Raw genomic sequence first — 18,758 nt, 5'->3', positions numbered from 1 at the left:
AAAAGCTCTGAGGCTCATGCTTTACTTATTGATCAAAACTGCACTACTGCTCTAATTAATGTACATATGCATTGATGAGATGCACTCCTTTGTACTCTTGCTTTATCAATCTTTTTTAATTCTGTTTAGCTGCTTCAGACCTATTGTGGCATGCAATGCAGGATACGCGCTCCGTCCAATTGCGCTTACGAATTAGAAATGAAAACATGGGGACCCAGTTAGATCCCTTTTCAAGCAGCACAGCCTTGCCCGTTGCTCCAATGAATCCAATAAATCAAGTTTATCAATGTATGTACTTCAATTTTTGTACTCTTTGACACTATTCCTTTTCTTCTTTTTTCATTTTTAATTGATTTATTTTATCCATTCCCAAATGTATTCCAAGAATAATTACAAACAGGAGATCCCTTATCAAGGCTGTGCTGCTTGATAAGGGATCTAACTGGATCCCCGTGTTTTCGATGCTCTATTTAAAACTGTAAAGTGGGTTGAGATGAGGGATCAGGACTGTGAGCCTTCATAAGATTAAGTCCAGTGCCAATAAATTAAACTTCCACAAGACAAGAATTCAAGTCAACACCAAAAGGGTTTTTTCAAGATTGGGCTCATCACAGTAGGCAAAACGTTGATTGTTATATCATGGGTAATCAGCAATCACAATGAGTCAAAATCAAATAATGCAAAAGATTTCACATAAGGAAAACCTCTAAAGCAAGAAGTCAGCCAGAACCAACATGTAGTTTGGTTAAAGGACTGACATAATGTTTTGTGCAAATGCATTGGGCTAGGGCTAAGTCTTAATCAAATGACAAACTGGCAAAGAGTCTGCATTGTTAAGAAAGAAAGAAAAGTCTAAGTATAAATCAAAAGACAGACAAACATATTGTCTGCTCTCTAAACTAGTGCACAAAGCTCTGGCACATCTCCCAGAAAAAACATCATCTTTTATAGGATTTTAGGTAAAGAAACGACACACTCAGTATGGTCTGACAGGACATAATAGGGCTGGAAACACAAAGATGCAGTCACGTAATCCAATCACTTTTCAAATATTCAAGATACAGCAAATACGATACATCTAGTAAACAACTACCTTGCTGCATATTAATGAATGAAGTGTGACTAGGAAATGAAGGAAATTACATGACATTTGTACAATTCAGAAATACAGTAGGCAGCTCAATTATTAAATGCCCCCCAGAAAAAACTAGAGCAAAGGACCTTGAATGTTAGGAATATCCTGCATATTGCAGAACATAAATTAATAGTCATATTTTAGAAAACAAACATCACCACGAAAAAGGCTTTTATGTTGCTTATTTCTTGATATGAAAATACACATAGAGAAACATTTGCACACAGAGAATGCTCGTTCACACAAAATACCAGTGCACTTTCCTTCTGCAAACATGAATGTTGTCAATGGAAGCTAGTTAAGGTCTATTTGTTTCGAGTATTATATAGTGCGAACAAGACCCTTTCGGGTGACAGAGCGCTTTATAGGACAAGCAAAAGCAGACAAATATTAACAGACTGAGTTAGTATACATGACATGGTATATATATCATTGAGAATAGTATTTACATGCACAGATGGGAAGAAGAGTGGTAAGAAGACATAGTCCAACATAATTCCTGGTCTGAAAATGAAAAAAAAGCAAAGCAGGGGGGAGAATCATGCAAGACTCAGGGAGCAGGTGGAGGGGAGCGGTTGTGGTTGATGAATTTGTTGGATAATAGAATTTTTCTTTCTTTCTTGAAGATGGATGGCGATGGATTGCATCTAATCTCAGGAGGTCGATAGTTCCAGATTCTGGGGGCAATTCTGGAGAAGGATGTATGTTTTCTTTTTCTTGAATTTTTGCCGCTCGAGGAGTGAGGTGCTTGCACTTCTGAAGGTCTGTTTCCACCTGAAAGGGTCCATTCCTGTGCCAGGTTGGAGGGGGTATTGTGGTGAAAAGCTTTATGGGTCATACATGCAATTTTGAGCTGGATCCTAGCCTCGTAGGGTAGCCATTTCAGTGACTGGAGGTACGGGGTGGTGTTAACCCTTTTGTTTTATCCCGTGATGAGCCTAACTGCTGCATTAAGTGTGGCCTTCAGTGGTGCAAGTAATATTTTTGGGAGGTCCGCAAGGTTAGAGATACTGTAGTCTAGTTGCGGTAGTACAAGAGCTTGAACTGCTGTTTGAGTTCTGCCGGGGGTCGGAAAGGTTTGAGTTTCCTAAGAATATGCAACTGATGGTTAGCACACCTGGTGGCGGCACTGATGTGTTTTTGCATGGAGAGGGATTTGTCCAACGTTATACCTGGGGATTTAGCACAGTCAATGAGGTGTTTGGTACATTTAAAGGCAGTAAGATGTGGAAGCCAGTCTTTAATATAAGAGCAATGGAGGGTGCCAGGATAAATAAGAATTCAGTTTTAAGGGCATTGAGTATGAGGTGATTTAAAGTCAGCCAATGTTTCATTTTTGTCAAGGTGAGATCGAGGATATTAATGTCATCAGGCGAAGTGATTTTTATGTAGAGTTGAGTGTCGTCTGCATACATGTGGTAGGAGATGTGGGTACGTTTGAGGATTTCCGTTAGGGGCTCCATGTATGGGTTGAACAATGTTGGGCAGAGAGTAGAGCTTTGGGGTTGGCCCTTAGATATAGTTAGGCTGTCCGGTTTTAGGTTTAAACCTATAATAACTGATAAAACCCCACCGGAAGGGAAATAGCCCTCACCAGTGTAAACATATAAACACTGAAAAAAAACGAAGTGCCATTCAAAGAAAAGAGTGAAAGAAACATTTTTATTTCTTCCAGAAGGGGCCAATACAATGTAATTTTGTTATATAAGGTAGCAGTAAGTAAGACTGGGCTAACATTATTCTGCTTTATTTTTGTTGGGATATCACTAAAATATTGTTTCTTCTTCCTTTTGCTTTTTTCAGTTTTGTGGTCTTTGGTCTAAAGATACAGGGGTTAGAAGCATGTTTTAGGTGTTGTTTAATTATTTTATAAACTGTAGAGAATCAGGAAATATCAAACTCATATTTGATCTTTTGACTACGTTAGAGTCTTTCGCTGATAGGAAAAATGTAGGTTTCATAAGAATCTTTACCAATATTTACCATCACATTTCCCACAGAGAATGAGTAAAAACCCTTGATACATGCGCCCCTTTTCCTAGTGAGTCAGTATGGATAGTAGGTGAATTGCAAAACATCCCAGGCTTTAAACATTCAATGCAAGGTATAGGGACAGGTATATGTATAAAGAGTGCAGCCAACAAGCATCTGTGGTACTGGTGAAAACATGACACCAGACTTTTGGAATACATGGAACATTGTGTCACTTGGAATGCTGCTGCAAAAAGTTCTTACAAAGTTCAATAAAAATTGGAGTGATATTGTTTATATTTGCAGTAATTCAGCTATGTATATGAAAAAGTTGTGTGATGACCTGTCAAAAGCGATAACTGAGCTGAAGTGCTGCCCTGCAAGAGATCCTTGCCACTTGTTAGATGGTATGCTGAAAGCATCTTTACAATCTTCAGAGCTAATGAGGAATGCTATTGATTTTTTAGTCTATTCTGGTGGACTGTTTTGTTATGCACAGAAACTAAAACACAAATATTTCTCATTTTGTGCTTTGTGTGGCATCAAAGAAAGAGTCATCCCAACTGTGCCCCTTGGCTGGGGGTTCTCAGTCCTAGAGGTCATGAATGCTATATTATCCATGTGGCAACCGTTTACAGAATTTATGCTGAGTGATGATGCCAAAGGCAAGAAATGTGAGGATCTTTGGTCAATAGGTCAACATTTCTATCAATATGATAGTGATTTGGAAAACAAGTAAATTCTACTGCATTCTTAGATTTTTACAGGAAAGCATGACTGCTGTTGTGGACATAATAAAACAACTAGAGTTTGAAAACACCTGTATCTACCAAGTGTTCAGCATAATTGGTGTAGATGTGAAACATCTCCTTGAGAGTAGGCTGGGCGACACTTTTGGTGACTTTGGAACTGCAACATGTTCCATGTTAAAGTGCTTGCCACTTGGTAAGCAAAAGAATGTTGAGGAGCAATTCAGGAACTTTTATTTTACAATGTATGAGAAATAGCCCTTCACCAACCATGGCATTTGAAGTCAAAGTCAAAGAAAGCTTTATTCGATTGCCATATGAAACAATCATAAAAGCACATAAGAAAACCACAATTAAGTTCATGAGTTAAAATATCACACAAGTTAAAAATCTCAGCCATAAATGATAGCGAATATTGTACATAATGAGATCGATCATATTTCAAATTACAGATAAAAAGAGATTAAATAGACATACATTTCCTTTGACTCAAAACTCGTTTAAAAAAAGTTAAAATCCTAAAAACGTTGTGCACATTATCCAGAAGTTATAATGCAAGAAAAGACTGTCGGCATTGCCGAAGCCCCAGTGATTTCATGATCGGCAATAAACAAACTTTCCGCGCATCAAAATAAAATCTACAAAAAAGTACGACCTTTATCGTGGACTGTACTGAGTGGTTGTCACAGGTACACAAATAAAGATCTTCTGCCCAATCATTCATTTTTGGGGATTGTGACGAGTTTGTGAAAACCCCCCAGCCTAACTCAAGTCAATAAAATTTTACCGTAAACACCTGGTACAAAAGTTGAATAGGGTTGAATATTAAAAGTAGTTAAAATCAACTGATTGTGCATAACGGTCCGCTTTATAATCTCTGAGGATATTCTGATAGTATCCAGAAACCTCAGAGCCTCCTTTTTTAGGTCCTTCCTCGTTATGTCCATAGTTCTTGGATTAGTGAAATATTTTAAGTGACCTAAATCTTGTTAGAAGTTCCTGACGTATCTCAGCCATGGTATCTTCAGGGCCCCTTCTAGGTTTAAAGTGTCTATCAGGATATCTTGGTTTAACTTTGTTTCTTCTCTGGTCCAGAGCCTATGCCATAGGAGAACTGGCTGTAGTTTTATTAGATCAGAAATATACGGAAGACCCAAGTTGCATGACAAATAGTTGATGATGTACTGTTCGGGACAGATAAAATATATCTTAAAAAATAATTTTCTGCCCTTTGAATTGGAAGCAAGTCAGCACATCCCCAGACCCCTGCCCCGTAAACCGCTGATGAGACACACTTTACTTTATAAATCTTGATCAGTTGAACTGGTGGTCTCCTACCTCTTTTTTTAGCAAACTGAGTCAGGGCCATTGTTGATCTTAATGATACAAGTTTTTTTGCTGAGACTGCTTGTACCCAAGTATCGTTTTGGTCAAAGAGAATTCTGAGATATGAAAATTTCTTAGTGACCCCAATCTTCTGTCCTGCCACAAACATATTTTTGCACTTCTTGCTGTCATGGGCCACACCGCATAATGAAGGTCTTCGAGGTGTTCACTCTTAATCCTAGATCTCCCATAAAGGTAGAAAAAGTCTCCAAAATCCTCTGAAGGCCTACTTGTGTACGGGACATCAATACCGCATCGTCTGCATATAAGAGTGCTAGTATTGGACGTCCAGCTATTTGGGGAAAATCTTGATTTCCTTGCAGGAGTGCCTCGCCCAGACCATTAATATAGAGGTTAAAGAGAAAGGGGGCCAGGACACATCCTTGCCTGACCCCTCTTCTTATTGAAAACGGGGCTGAGCGCTTGCTCTGTAAGCTACAACGTACACGAGCCTTTGCATCAGTATAAAAACACTTCAAGAAGTAAATATTCTGTACATAAACCCCCATATCTTCTAATGTTGACCAAAGTTTACTATGGATCACGCAGTCGAAGGCTGCTGTGAGGTCCACAAACGCTATAAAAAACTTACCCTTCTTCGCCCTAGAGTATTTTCCCACTAAAATAGAAAGATTTAAACTCTGCTCTACCGTCATTGAAGCCTCAATGTGGTACTCTGCGCAATTTACAGATCCGTTCCGTAAAGGGACATTTTCTCTGGAGTTTCAAAAGTGCTGCTTCATTTTTGACTGCTTCAAAACTTCGAGGGCATATGATCCCAGTTCAACGTATATGTTGCAGAACCTGTCGCAGAGAATCACAATCTTCAGGTGCACCAGTATTGGCATGGAAGGCTATGTCAGTGGCCATAATTAGAAAATTGTGTACTGGCTATTTTGGCGTTGCCCATCTCAAGTGCCAATGTTGAGAGGGCCTTTTCCCAGATAAAAGTTTACATGGGAAGGAAAGAGCGAGCGTGCATGACTAAAGACACATTGAAGAAGTATTGTATGGTGTACTACGATAAGTTTGATTTGTAAAAATTTAATTGGACCTCATATACACTGTACATACACTGTCTATATACAATGCTCTATCAGTGCAGAAAGCAAGCAATATCAAAAGCAAAAAGTTCCATAAAAACCAGAAAAACACTGTTTCTGTAGTTTTTAATGGCGTGGAAATATGTAACCACTGATAACCACTGTTTGCCAAAAATAGAAACTGAAAACAGGAAAGCCTAGATATAGTTGTTTTTTCTGAGAGAAGAAAGGTGAGGAGATGGTGGTCAGTCCAATCGCAAGATATGATCGATTTGATTTGTACTTTATTCTCTTTGGCAATGAGTAAGACTAAAGTGGCTCCTTTGTTGTGGGTCAGGCTGTTGCAAGCTTGGATATGGTTGAGGTCCTGGAAGACGGATTTAAAACTGTTCATCAGAGGGTCATTAGAATTGTTTTAGTGAATGTTGAAGTCAACAATCTGGTTATTAAGATCTTCATTGTTGGAGGAGATAACCACACGTCCATTGAACACATTTTGGAGGTTATCTTTGAGCGGGTGGTAGAACGTGTGAAGGGAGCAATTTGAGTTGTTATTGGTGGTGATGTTGACCCTGAGGTAATCGCGTTAGGGGAGTGACAATGTTTTTTTTTTTTAATCGAAAGTGTGGACCTATATATACAGGCTAGGCCATCCCTTGACTTACCTGAGCTGTCAAGTTTGATGATGACATGATGGGGGGAACTAATAAGTCAAGGGCTGGGGCTGAAGATTCTTTCATCCAAGTTTCCGTGAGAATGAGGATATCCAGGTCTTGGTTAAGTATAAGAGGACATATGTCAGCAGCCTTTTTAACAGCTGAAAGGCAGTTAAGAAGTGCGCATTTCAGGGACGTTTTGGAGGAGGTCATATGCATATGTGAGATGGGAACTTGTTTGAGGTTTGTTTTATTAAGCATTATTTACTTCTTATTAAAATCGCTTCTACACACTTCTCAGAAGACAGAAAGATCTGCAAATCAAATCTTCAAATGGAAACTCAGGAAACAATCTATTCCCTCACAAATGCTCCAAAAATCTAGAATGACATGCCAACAAAAATCAGGCTTGTTTCTAGCTTTCAAACACAATCTAAAAGGCATCCACAGGAAAATGAATTTATAGGATGAGAATTCCATCCCCCACTAAGCTGCGCTGATTCTATATAGTAAAGTGTTCCTTTCTAGTTACGACGCTACGTGTATCCTCTGTCATGCAACTATTTTTTGAATTAACAAATGCTTGTTTCACTGTGTATAATCGTGGCAGATAATGGATGGCTTTTTTACTGCATTTTGAGTGCACTGATGTCCTTTGGGATGTAGACTGTGCCATAAAAAGCTGTCCAAAATGAGAAAATAATATTAAAACTATCCCTGAAATTATTATTCATTTTCGTAGTCCCACTGGTCTTTCAGGCACAATCTAGACAATGTACATACATCTGTCTATATTACCCATGAATAATGCATACTTGGGTGCCAAGCAATGGCTTATCCTGCCTACCAGACGTTTTAGTTTGAGTATGAAATCTCCCAGAGCTGTCATTTAACGCTAGCCGAGTGGTAAGGAGGTAGGGAAAATATCATGTAGACGCTAGAGTGTGAGATACCAGCGTGCCATTACCTTGTATGTCGATTCGCGTTGTGTTATACATTTGTGTGTTTGAGGGATATATCATCAAAGTTGTTCCCATTGCTTCGTGTTTATCTCTTCACCAACATCTACATGCCATTGTGCTTGGTAAGTGTTAGAAATGGGATTTCTGGTTGGCTAGGGCTTGCGCCAAAGCCAGACAGAAACCACCACTCTAGTCAGGGCTGGGGAGTTACACCCCAAAGATAACCCCTGCTCACCCCCTTGGTAGCTTGGCACGAGCAGTCAGGCTTATCCCGGAGGCAATGTGTAAAGTGTTTGCGCGCGCACCCAGCAACAACACCCTAGGCCCGCCACAAAAGAAACTCCACACAAGGTTATATATAAAAAATAGCCTTTGTATTATAATATACACATTAGATGATAATCACATAATTTACACTGTGCCAACTGGCACTGGGCAGAATTTTACAAGGGACTATTTACACGGGACAGGGCCACATGGACCACTGTCAGAATCAGCACAAATCACCAATTATACATGTAGAACATATACCAACTGTAAAACACATTATCACTGTAGCACAACCAGTAACTACTGGCGCAATAATGACTTCAGCATTATCACAAGAGAATCAGGTATAAAACCTATCCTGCATCCATCACAGGGGCATAAACACATTATGCAATTTCTCATAAGTCTAACGCAATAGACCTAACCTCCTAAGTATAACTACACTAGGGGCGTACATCACACAGGGAAGTATAATCTCCCTAACATCAACCTAAACAGGTAAAACAACCTCCTATGCAGAAATCCTATCTAGAGGTATAAAATACAGGGTGCGCAAAACATACTATACACAGTACATTTCCTAACACCATAAGCATTAATATATGAATCACAATAACACATCAATCACATTAGGGTCCAGGTTGCGCCAGAACCTAAACGTAGCAGCTGGCACTAAGTGCTGCGCAGCTGTGCAGGAAAAGATGGGGGCGGAGGAGTGCGTCTCACTCCTAACTTAGCACACATGTTCCCCCAGAGAAAGAATACCCTAAACGGTGCAGCTGCCCACTACTTGCTGGGCAGTTGTGAAGGCAACTGTGGCAGGGGCTCTCACTAGCCCCCTAGAACAACTGCGCCAGTTATTGGAGCCCTCTAGGCTCTAGAACAATCATGATGTCCCTTAATGAACACATATGCAGAGCATTGGAGCCACCGAGGCTCTAAAACACATACTGCGGGGGGTTGAAGCCCTCTGGCTCTGGAATTACACCTGCCCATCGCTCATCCCCTCGAGGGGGGGGGCCCAACACGGAGAAAGGACAAGAGCCCCTCTGGCCCAGTAAATAATTAGGCAACACATTGGAGCGGCCCGCAACGTCGGGTCCGCTCATGAAGAGGCACTGTTGCTTTACTCAGCACGGGCCCCTCTGTATCCCAACAACGATGGAGCGGCCCGCTCTCCGGGCGGGACCGCTCGGAATCTGTGCCTCGACCGGCACCTCCCCGCCCCCTTGAGCCCTCACTCACCGGTTCTGGGGGGGGGGGGGGAGTTTCCTTTCCTCCGGTCTCTGCTTCCCTCGCAGCCCTGGGGCTCCCTCTTCACTACGGGAGCCCCGGAAGGGACCAGGAACAGGCGCTGCCTGCACCGGCTGCCTCCATTCACCCGGGCGGCTTCCAAGGTGGCGGCGTGCATGGGACTTCCTCTCCTCTCACTGGAGGGGTTTCCCTCCTCCTGCGAGGAAGCCCCGCCCACGGGAACAGTCTTGCCTCTTCCGGCTCGCGCTGGGCAGCGGCCCGGAAGAGGTTTCATTGCGGCCCGGCCGCGGCTGTGATTTTTCTTCGTAAGAGGGGTAGGCTCCCTCTAAATTCAAGATATAAGGCGGGGTGGTCACCCGCCGAACATGGCAAATCGCGGGGTGGGCACCCGCTCTTTTTAAAAGATGCATAACGCGGGGAAGGCTCCCGCACCGGACAGGTAAAATGCGGGGTGGGCACCCGCCATTTAAAATAGCGATATAAGCGGGGTGGGCACCCGCAAAAGCTCACAAGGAGGGGGGAATCCCTACGAGGGGATTCCCTCAGCCAGGGCTGCAGCGCAGCGCTGCTCGGCCCCCGGCTCTCCCTCTCCTAGGAAAATGCTCCAGACAAAGCGCTCCCAAGCCTTGGCAAAGTCCAAGAACAAGCAAAAGGGTCCAAGAAGTGCTGGAGGCATCAGGGGGGCAAGGTAGGGCCCAGGGGCCAGCACAAAGGGCCCTCCAGCAGGGAGGCAGCCCCCATGGCGGTCCCTCCTGGGCCCCACCAGCAGCAAGCCTCCCTCTGTCAGAATCCAAAAGAGAACAACAATAAAGCGCTCACCAGGCGCTAGAAGTAAAGTCCTTGAAGTCCATCAGGCATCCAGGGGCTGGGCAGGGCCCAGGGAGGCAAGCCTTCCCCTGAGCCCCAGCAGCAGCACGCCCCTGGTAGATTCAAGTCAGAACAAGAACATTTTCATGGGGTCACAGCCCCTCTTTTATACACCAAATCCATTGTTTCCAAAGGTGCAGGGAAGGGGCGGACCAGATGCAACTGGTTCCTGAGCACTTTGTTTTGCTCAGCCCCTCTCCCTATTCACAGGACAGGCCAGGGACATCAGACGCACCACAGGGGGTGGAGCCAGCATTGTGTGGGGAAAGCCCAGCCTTATTCATGTCCCAGGTGTACTCCTCCCTGCCATCAACATGCAGATCCCTCCACCCACCACCGGGGCAGACCCATCCTGACTCCTAGAGACAGACACACCAGCCAATCACAAGCCAGACAGTCACTGCACATTTATGCCAGCATCTAGAAGTGGCACTTCTACACTAGCCACAGTAACGCCGCACACATCATCGCGCAGCATTTAATCTCACGAGTTCGCACATACCAAACTCGACCCTGCACTCCTCTCACATCAGGACTTAACACGGTCACTCAGATCCCCCATGCATTCCTATGGGAGGGCAGGTCAGTCTCACTAAACCATACACAGAGCGCACGCGCTTTCCACTGGGACACAGTGTGAAAGCGCCTAGAGGCCTAAAACCACTAGTACAACACAGGAAAAAGGATAGGATACTGCAAAAAGTTCTAGGGGAGAACTTGCCAGAAGGGCCAAGGCCAACAGTAAGGATGTAGGTTAGGTGGGGTGGAGTGTTAGAGAACCTGGTACGTGCGAGAGATTAGCCACTGAGTACTGTCTAAAGACCGGACTAGGGTCTCGAAAGCTGAGAGCAGAGAAGAGGGCCCAGTGGTGAAGTAGAATGTACTGTAGCTTAGTAGATGCAGGAAGACTAAACTCTTGCCAACGTCGGTCAAAAGTTTTAAAAGATCCAAAATCTCCAATGAAACCCATCCTTGACATGCTTCAAACGGGACCTTAAATACCTTCAGATCAACAAATACTTTAATACTCAAACAAACTAAATGATGCTCAAAATTAGTCACACAACTGAATTAGAACCTTAGGCGGGCATTTGATTTGATTGTTTAAGCTTCCTCCTTGTCACACACGCCTTAATCTTGTTCTGTTACAATGTTCTGTACCTACCATGACTGCTTAAGGATCTCCTAGATATGTTTATGTGGCTGCACCTCTATGTTTAATCTGTATACTTCTATGTACTTCTATGGAACGACCCTGTATTATATGTAAAGTGCTCTGATACTGTCGGGAGGTGCCCCCTTTCTTGAATCGGCCGACCTCGGACTTACCTGTGTCACCTCCCTCTTGTGCCCCACAGTCCCCAGAGAGCCGGATCGGAACCACACTGCCATCACCGGAAGACAAGGTAGAGCGCTGCCCCTTTCAGGAATGGGCTTCCCCGGAGGAGAAGGGACACACCCCCTGTGACGTCGACTCACCGGATTGGCTGGCCGTCCAGAGAAAGGACGCAGACGCGGATGCGGTAGGAGCCCGGAGAAGCAAGGAGAAGCGACGGAGCAGGAAGACGGAGATCGAGGAAACGAGACCGAGAGACGAGACCCGGAAGCCGGAGAAGAAGCTGTGACTGAGCCAGGAAGCGAGGACCGTGCTGCGCCCTGCCAGGGACCCGGAGGTTCCTGGCTACGACAGGTACGGAGCCGTATCCTGGGTCCTGGGAAGCGGGTGTGGAGTAGAGAGGGGGACACCTCGTGGTAGACCGTGGACGGTTCATCTACGGGTATCACCCTTCTGCAGCTCTGTTTGGTGATCGGCTCTTTTCTTTTTGTTTCGCAAGCACACTTCTTCATAAATTGCGGTGTCCCTCACTAACCCTGCCCCAAGACTGATACAACGTTCCCTGAATCTGAGAGGACTCTCTTTTCTTTTGTTTTATGTGCGGAACCTCCCCTACCTCAGCGGTGACGTAACCAGGAAAAGCGGGAGATAAACTAGACGACCGACGAGACCGGAGAGAAGTCCAGGAGCCTAGTGACCCAGCGCCCCCTGAAGGACTGAAAAGAACCGTTATAAAGTCTTGTCCAGCCTTAACATTAAAACCTCTCAAACTAAGACTAGTCTCACGTCCTCATTTACGCTGCCCGGGGAGGGTGAACCCCACAAATTGGTGGAGAATGCGGGCATAAGAGCGCAGGACTAAGACACCTGATGGAGGCGCTCATTCAGCATTTGGTAGAGGGGCAGCGTAAATTAGAATGGGCTGTAGAACGACAGTTGACCAGTGCACAGGCTGACCGAGACACGTTTAAGGACCAGATGAAGGCGCAACTGGATGCGCTGTCCCGAGTCGTTGAAGAGTTGCCCTCTGGTCCAGTTGGACAGGCCGCTATCCGGCCCTCCGGTGCCTTTCCTACAGTTTCATTACAAAAGTATGTCCCCGGCGAGGATCCCGATGCCTTCCTGGTTAACTTCGAACGTGCGGCTAAAGCGGCGGGATGGCCCAAAGAGAAGTGGCCTTTCTTCCTGGCACCCCTGCTGTCCGGGGAAGCCCAAGCCGCTTACCAGTTGGCCAACGAGGGGGGCGACGTCCTGTATGACGACATTAAGGCCGTGATACTGGAACACTTAGGAATGGACGCCGAAGCGTATAGACTACGAATCCGGCGCGAAAAGGGCGCTTCCGGTGACACCCCGAAAACCCTGTATCTAAAGCTGAAGATGGCCGCCGAGAAATGGCTACGTCCGATCGAGTACTCAAAAACCGAATTCATTAACGCCGTCATATTGGAGCAGTTTGTGGAAGCATTGCCCTTTGCCACCCAGCGTTGGCTACGTCAACATGCCGGACTCACCATAGACAGGGCCGTGGAAATGGCCACATCGTATGTCAGAGCACGGCCTCGTCCTATAACATGGGAACCCGAAAAAGGGATACGTCCCTCAACTTTACCCCGCCGACCTCTCCGCATTATCAAGGAACCAGAAAAGGTCAGGGCACTTCGACCAGAACCCCTGGTCCCTCGACAACCACAGTGTTTCGAATGTGGCGACTGGGGGCATATCGCCCACGTTTGTCCACGAAGGAAAGTGGAAGAACCGATGGATGATAGCTACGGACCCCGCAACATGCTATACTCCACCGAGATGGGAGCGGCCTATTATGTAAGTCTCCGGGTAAATACATTCACCGTGGCTGCCTTGTTAGATTCGGGGTGTAGACAGTCCATGATTAAAAGCTGTTTTGTCTCCCCAAACCAAAGGGTCCTGGGTGGTCAGGTGGCTATTAGGTGTATTCACGGGGACGTACGATTTTATCCCACAGCCAGGGTACCCCTTTCTTGTCCCGGGACAACAGGTTCCAACTATGTCACCGTAGGGTTATTAGACACTCTTCCTGAGGATCTCATCCTTGGTACGGATAACCCAGACTTTTTGTCCTTCTTCCGGAAGGCCACAGAAACCCCGGTCAATGCGATTCCCGGTCTCTTGGCCCAAGAGCCCTGGGCTATTGACCGGAATTTCCATTTGGCCCAAGTTAACGATCCTACACTCCTTCACGCCTGGCAGGAGGCCAAAAAGCCCCCTGCACAGTGGCTGGGAGTATACCCCTGCTTTTCCCTCAAAAAGGGACTCTTATACCGCATCCCTCAAGCACAGGGTCCCTCACAACTCTTGGTCCCCAAGCCTTTCAGAGAACAGGTCCTGTTTTTTGCGCATAGTCACCTGTTGGCCGGCCACATGGGAGCCCAGAAAACCACAGCCGACATACTACGACACTTTTATTGGCCCGGTATATATGCGGAAATTAAATCCTATTGCCAGAGTTGTCCAGTCTGTCAGTTCAAGAATCCATACCAGCCCCCACGAGCACCCCTTCAGCCTTTACCAATCGTGGGACAACCCTTTGAAAGGGTAGGTATGGATATCATAGAACCATTACCCCGCACGTCACAGGGATATCGACATGTATTGGTCTTGGTGGACTATTGCACGCGGTTCCCCGAAGCCTTTCCCCTCCGGAGTACTACCTCCACAGCCATAGCAGATAAGCTTATGGAATATTTCTCCCGGGTGGGGTTTCCCTTACAAATCCTTACCGATCAGGGTACCCCCTTTGTGTCCTCCCTCATGGCCCAGGTATGCAAACTCATGAACATAAAACACTTGAAAACCTCCGTGTACCATCCACAAACGGACGGATTGGTTGAGAGGTACAATGGCAATCTAAAGTTGACCCTCAAAAAGATGCTGGAGAGCGAAGGGAAGTCTTGGGCACGCCTACTGCCTCTGGCGCTCTTTGTCATTAGAGGGCAGGTACAAAATAGCCTAGGGTGTTCCTCGTTCGAACTCCTCTACGGCAGGCAACCGCGTACGTTGCTGGAAATGACAAAGGAAACTTGGGAAGCAGAAGAGGATAATACCCAGACTCTCTTGTGCCTCTCCATAGATGGATTGTTTGGGACAAACCTTTGTTTACACGGATCCTAGCACTGGGAGAGGTAAAGGAAACCATTATTCTTGTGATCATCGAGGGGCGTAGTCCTATCTTGCAAAGGACCGGCTTTAAAAAGGACCACCTAACCCTGTTGAATGCCTTCTCTGCATCAAGCAAGAGGAGGCAAGCCGGGATTGGATGATGTGATTTCTCGACTAGGTGGGCCAATCGGCGAATATTATCCACCCCCTATTACGAATAAAGTCGACCTGGTCTGGGCCTTTAAGACCCGGAAGATATGGTTCCAGTTTATTTGCTAAGAGTTTTGTACAGAGCTTGGCATCAGTATTTAAAAGCGCAATGGGATGTTAAAAGGTGCAACGGGAGGGCTCCTTGCCTGGTTTTGGACTCAACGTAAACTCTGCCTCCGACATGGTGAGAGTAAGGCCCGAAAGTGGCTGTGAAGGTGTTAAACAGTGCAAGTAAATGCTCCTGTAGTTGGGGTAGAAATTTACAATAAAAGACAACTGGGAGGCCATAGAGCCAAGGGTCTTGCCCAGTGGGAGGCCCTTCAGGGCAAGTTGGAGCTCCTCTGCAGAAATAGGAGCATCAAGCTCCTCAGAGTGCATTTGATCCAGAATTTAACACTTACAACCCGCAAGATACCTGCAATGGCCTAAGAGGCATCGTCACCATTGTAAAGATTTTAATAGAGGTTATGGAATGCCTGCTGTTTGGCCACTTCTGAGGTTGCCCAGGTACCATCTGTAGGCTGAATCCCAGGAAAATGTGTGCAGGGTCATTAATGCTGGAGCTTTTGCGACAAGAGGGTTCCCCCCTTGTTTCCCCCTCGTATTATTTTTTTTGAGTGCAAGCAATGAGCGTTCCACTTTCTAAGTACAATACGCCCGTAACTATCCTTTCAGCAAAGCCAGATGCTGTTTACTGCATCTGGATGGGGTAGAATGATTGAGGCGTTCCTGCTCTTTAATGTCAGCTACAATGCCTGTCTCAACCAGCCTGGCCTCTCGTGTCTCGGCAATGGACATAGTAGTAATGGCTCCTCCAATGGTGGCCTTGAACCCGCCCCAAAGTGTGTGTGCTGAGATGTTGGGGTGTGTGTTCAGCTCAAAAGAAGTTTGCTATTGCTTGTTGGACATCCTCAACATCTACTGGACAGCACAGTAGCAGCAGAGGAAGGCACCATCGCGGACACGGCTGAGCATTCCCCCCTATTCAAGACCAAGAGCTCTAGGTTTGCATGATCAGATATTGAAATGTCTGATATGAGGACAGTATCCAGGTTGCATGGCAGGGAGTGAGTGTGTGAGAAAGAGGTAATCAATACGTGCATATGACTGATGGACATGAGAAAAAAATGAGAAATCATGGGTGTCTGGGTGGCGGTATCACCACACATCAACTAAGCCCATGTCAGCGATGTCACATTAGGGGACATAGCACCCGTTCCGTGGAAGGAGGCAGCGCTACGGTCGAGGTCAGGGTCCCAGACGAGGTTGAAGTCTCACCCGATAGAAACATCCCCCATCCCAATATAAATGATCTTTGAGCAAGCCCTGAAATGGGTCTTTTGGTCCTGATTAGGTGTGTGCATGTTTAAAAGAGTGAGGGTGCGTAAGTCAAGTTGTACCGTTTGTTTAAAAAAGTGACCTTCTCCATCCTGAATCACCTGCAAGATCCCAGAACTGAAGGTAGCCTTACAAAATCACAACTTTAGCTGTCTTGGTGGAGGCATATGCCCAATAGTGGACGGGGTGCATAGGGTGTGCCATGCGGGGAGTGTCGTGTTGAAGGAGGTGAATCTCTTGGACAAAAAAAACATCAGCATTCTGCTAAAGAAGATATCCCCATATCTGTTTTCTCTTGTTTGGCACATTGAGTTCTCACACATTGAGGGTGAGGAGTTTAACCCCAGAGTTATTTGTCATAGGAGTGGACTAAGGGAGTGCTGTTAAGTTTTAATCTTTCCATTAATGCAGCAACAAATGTATTCAATGAACATTCAAATATTGGGAGATTCCATTGACGTCCAAGAAAAGGGAATATTTTCTCAAAAAAGACCTTCAAGTAATTTTCTTTTTTTTAAATAATACATCTAACCTAAATTTCCCTCATAAACGCTAAACTTCGGATGCCATTTGTATAAATAGCTGTTGGTATTTGTATAGCAGGAATGTTCCTTCAGCATAACTGAGCTCCACAACAATAAGGGTCTGTTAGATGATTCATGATGGTGTATATCAAGAGGGGTGTGTATTTGCAAATGTGTGTTACACAGTTTTACATTACACAATTAGAAGTCACATGGTAAATGTACAGTAAGATTGCATGATTTGCCCAGATTCACAACTGTTTATTCAAATTCTGAAGCAAACAGGTCTCTAAATTCCAAAGTCAACAACATTTTGCACTAGACGAGAGCAACCGAGAAAGATGAAGGAAGGGGAAATAAAATCAACTAAATCCATCACAACATTTAATTCAAACTCATAACAGATAAACAATGAAAAACTAAGTTGAAGCTTGCTCTCTTACCCAAGAAACTCCCCACTCTGATGTATGCTGTGTCCAGGGTGAGACTCCTCAGACCCTCTGTCTCATCTAGCCATCTCATAACTGCTCCGTCAATGAACGGTCTTCACACTCTTACCCCAGTCACTCGGCTTATCCACTTTGGAGTAGCACTTTTGCACTGTCATGCTCACGGTCCTCTAATGTAGCTCTTATTTCTGAGAGTTCACTTTGTGTATATGGTCACTATCCCTACCAGGTTTCGTGGAGCTATTGTCTACATGTTCCAAGTCTCATGATTCGCATTGTCTCTTTCAGGAGCAACTCTCTGTTAGTCCAAGGCACAGATTTGCAGTCCTCCTCCAGGTTCTACAATATCTGAGCTAAGGCATCAAAGAACTCTGGAGCATACGTACAAGCCCCTATCGCCACCACAACGTCACCTATATTGGCTTTGTGGTGGCGAGAGGGGCTGCGCCTTATGCACAAGGAAGCGTTAAGACACTTACGCTGCCCCCTATGGAAAAGGGTGGCGTACATAGGAGGCAGCGCCAAAATTAAGACCAGGTAAAAACTGGTCTTAAATTGGCGAAATGAGGAGCAATGCATTATCTCTCCTCGTTTTTGTTTTTTCCATGTGTGCTGCCTTGTGCAGCACACATGGAAAAGCAAAATGCCATGGTTTGTTTATGTACAGGAAGGTGTCCCTTCCTGTACATGACGAAACTTTAAAAATAAAAAAATGCCATTATGATACTTTCATGTGTGCTGCATGAAGTAGCACACATGAAAGTGATAGAATGGCATTTCTAGGATTGTTTATGTGCAGAAAGGGACACCACATAAAAAATCCTCCCCTGCAAGCAGACCCCCTTGCACTCTGGTGCAAGGGTGCCTGCATTGGTGCTAAGTTGCTAAACTTAGCGCCGTCACAGGGTAAAATGCAAGGCAGCACCACATTCTTGTAAATATGTTGCATCCTTGTGTTCTAGAAGTGGAGGAGAGAGGGGTTAAGCCAGGAAGGCTAACACCTCTCTCCTCCACTTCCTTGTACATATCCCCCTCTGTTTCCGCAATCACTAACATTTGTGTTATCAACATATGAAATTCACTGTACCAGAACTACATGTCCTGAAGTGATACTGTTTTTTCCAGAACTGATCAATGTTTTGGTTATTTGATTACTTCTGTGTACTCAACCCTCAGGGTAACTTTAATCTGATAAGGCCTAATAATATAGGTAAAACTGAGATTACTGGAAAGAGCTTACTAACGCTCTCTCCAAGTATGCTGTAAAAGAATGTTTAATAAATAAGTATATGTAGTTTAGTCATCATTTTAAGGATGGTTTCTGACTCCATTTGAGTGTGGGAGCCCCCAATGGTAGGCACCAACGTACATTCTCCTCTATCTCCTGTCTGGGGTAACAGAAGACTTACTCCTGTCTGCTGTAGCAATGTGGAAGGCATGTCTCACAGAAAGAGGGCAACCATTCATGAA

General features: G+C 45.1%; 1 protein-coding gene across 2 annotated transcripts in view; it reads right to left on the bottom strand.

The window, feature by feature from the left end:
• PRODH2 (proline dehydrogenase 2) overlaps positions 1–18,758 on the bottom strand; it is a 918,268-nt gene that overhangs the window by 98,636 nt on the left and 800,874 nt on the right. The window lies entirely within an intron of this gene.

The sequence above is a fragment of the Triturus cristatus genome, chromosome 7 (genome assembly GCF_964204655.1).
Source record: "Triturus cristatus chromosome 7, aTriCri1.1, whole genome shotgun sequence".
NCBI classification, from domain to species: Eukaryota; Metazoa; Chordata; class Amphibia; order Caudata; family Salamandridae; genus Triturus; species Triturus cristatus.
The sequence above is the reverse complement of the archived record's forward strand: the minus strand, read 5'-3'. Positions and strand labels throughout refer to the sequence as shown.